The following is a 3,256-nucleotide window of genomic DNA, read 5'->3' as shown; positions in this document are numbered from 1 at the left end:
GTGTGTGACTCTACCTGGGTGTGTGTGTGTGTGGGTGGGTGGGTGAGTGGGGGGCGGCTAGACGCAGTGAGCTCCCAATGCCAAATCAGCGACAAAGGAGGGAGGGGCCCGCGAGGCTCAGACAGCCCCCAGCAGGTGATCTCTAATGAGGGCTTAAAAGATGAGGAAGGTCTGAGCAAAGGAGAGACAGGATCCTGTCTGGGCTTGAAATTACAGACCATCCAAACCACAGAAAGCTGGGCAGCTGCTGGCGAGATGGGAGCTGGCAGGTGAGCCCTGGGGTGCGCTTAGGTGACAGGCAGCTGGCTGGGGAGAGGGCACAGGGGCGGGCCCCACCGGACGTGCACGCAGGGCTGCTGAAGGCAGTGGGCCCCGGGCACCCTGTGGGTATCCCGTGCTGGACTGATTTTCTATGAGGGGCACATTTCACTGTTTTAAAAAACCAGGAGACAGGGAGGAATGGGGAACAAGCGTTTCAATGAGTTCCCTTTTTGGGGGGATGAAAATGGGGGAGCTAGGTGGAGGTGGTGGGTGCACAGCACTGTGACGGCCACTGCGCCGTCAGTCCCTTTGAAGGCAACCATCTTAATGTTTGAAGAGACAGTAAAACAAAGCACCTCCGCGGCTGGCTGCAGGTGGGAGCTCAAGCTGGGGTTACCCTGGACCCAGCCCAGAGGGGGTCCACGTGAGGCAGTGGTGGAGGAGAGGGCAGCGACCCAGCCTGAGGGGGGCCGGCCTCTTGAGGTGTGGGACGACAGAGGGTCTTCCCGCCCGGGGAGGCACGGGGCCCATCCCTGGCCTGTGTCCCCACAGCGGGCCCTGAGCCCCGCGCAGTAGGAGTGGACCGCAGGCTCCAGGAACCCATGCTGTCATGTGAGATGCGTGCACAGCCAGCCCGTGAGAACTGCCCACGGTCACCAGCAGGCAGGGCCACGGGACTCCGGCTCTCACAGGCCGACAGGGGAGGGGTGGGCACACTGGCCAACGGCGGAGTCCCTGGGGGCCTCTGGGGAAGGGTCCCGGGGCAGGGGCTCGCAGCCCATTGACGACAGGAAATGGCCCAGAGACCCGGGCTCTTGGTTCAGAAGAGGAACTGAAACAGCTGGTGTCAAAGCTCCAGCAGCCCTGGGGCCAAGCCTCTCTTCCCCTCCCAGCCTGGACTTCTGGGCCCTGAGGCGGCAGCAGGAAGGGGCTGAGGAGCGGGAACCAGCGGGTCTTGGGAGGGAACCACCAAGGAAGAGGGGACAGCGGGGGCGCCTGTCCAGCCACCTCAGCTGCCTTCGGTCAGGATGGCAGGGCTGCTGGTGGCCTGCCAGCCCTGGGAGGAACAGGAGGAGGGGCACGTGCATGAGCGTGGGCAGAGAGAAGAGGTCTTCCGTGCTGGCGGTGGGTTATATACACACAACTGAGACGCATGTGGTTTTCAGACAGTGGTGGCGACTTCCATAACTTCCAGGTAGCAGTCTCATTTTGATGAGCATGACTATTTTTGATGCTGAGTTTTACACATGACAGGGATCCTTGCCATTCTTTTATTTTTCGGCCGTGCCGCGCAGCATATGGGATCCTAGCTCCCCAACCAGGGATTGACCTGCGTCCTCTGCATAGGAAGGGTGGAGTCTTAACCACCGGACCACCAGGGAAGTCCCAGGATCCTTTCGATTCTTGACGGGGAAGTTTGGGCCATGATTCCTGATGGCCATTCCTCACGCTTACGGAGCACGTCCACGTGCCAGGAGCCACGAACAAGATCTGTCAGGGGAAGCCTCGGCTGGCACCACCAGCACTGCAAGGTATCTTCCTCGGTGATGGAGAAACTTCTCCTTGTCCGTCATGGTCACGTCTAGTGCCTCCTTCAGGAACTCTCAGCCTTCTGAAATGTTCTCATATCAAATACTTCACAGAGATGTTGATCCATTTGTTCTCGTTAACTTTATTTAGGACTCAGAATTAACACTGACAAAACATATCACTGAATCACTTGTTTTTACTTTTTCCAAAGTTAGATTTTTGCTTCACTGCCACATTTGATCACCACACATATTTTCACAAGGTCCTGGGAATTCTTTATTACATTCACTGAAATGCTCCAGATAGTCTAGTAATCCATTTTTCAGCTAACGACCATGCTACACGACAACAAGAGGGTGAAATTATTCACACAATTCTTCCTTCTTTTCCCTCTTTAGCTTGTAAACTTCTGACAAGACATGTCCTTTGCCAGTCAAGGTGCTTCAGGGTGAAACAGAACAGGGGAGGGCTGTGTCTCTTCGTGAAGATAGAGACAGGGATGGGGACAGCATGGACCCAGCCCTGGACGGGATCGGGTCTGCAGGCTCCCCTGACCAGGGTCATGTCTAATGGGGAGCCTGATGGAGTGGCCAGTCCTGGGCGTCAGTGATCCAAGGTGGCAGCTTTTGTTAGCTGGTGTGTCCCTTGTCACAGTATGTGTCTGCTGACTCTGCTTCCTTGGCCCCAGGCACGGTGTGGACGAATTCCCTGTGGTTGGGTGAAACGAGTGGTCTGCACACGTGGGAGGCATTTCAGCACCAGTCACAGCCACATGACCTGCACCTAACTCTGAGCACAGTCTGACACGGATATAACGAAGAACATAAACTCCTTTTCCACAATAGGTTGTTTAAAAAATGCACATGCTTTCCTTTCCACCTGATGATGTCGGGTGAGGCACTTCACAGTGTGCCCGGCACTCCTGTCTGATCTAGTGACCTCTCTGTGCAAACAGGACATGGGGAGGACAGTCGGGATGTGGGAACACATGTGACACAGTCCTGGATGGCCTCATTATGGCAATGTGTTTCTAAAATCAGTGTTGGGTGAATTTGACGACATTCAGAATTTAATTAAAATGTGGGAAAATAAACAGTAAAGATTAGATCTGTTCCTGCAACAAAAATCACTACAGAAAAACAGGGAATCTGAATACAGACTGCAGTTTAAGTTTCCAGTGAGTACTAATGTTCATTTCTCGGGTTTCATAAATGATCTGGGAGTGGGTCGGGGTGGGTGGGGGTGGGAGCTCTATACCCTCCACCAAACTCCTCTGTAGGTCTAAAATTATTTCAAAATAAAGTGACAAAAACTGAATCTCCTAAATATAAGGTATGTAAGGAGATTATTATAAGGGCTCTGTGGCTTCAGGAAATTGATAAATTTGAAGACCTTGTGAAATCTTCAGAATTTTCTAAAACAAGTTGTCCTGAAAAACTAAAAAAAAAAAGAACGTATAAAAATA

Source organism: Dama dama, chromosome 10 (assembly GCF_033118175.1).
Source record: "Dama dama isolate Ldn47 chromosome 10, ASM3311817v1, whole genome shotgun sequence".
Classification (NCBI taxonomy): Eukaryota; Metazoa; Chordata; class Mammalia; order Artiodactyla; family Cervidae; genus Dama; species Dama dama.
The sequence above is the reverse complement of the archived record's forward strand: the minus strand, read 5'-3'. Positions refer to the sequence as shown.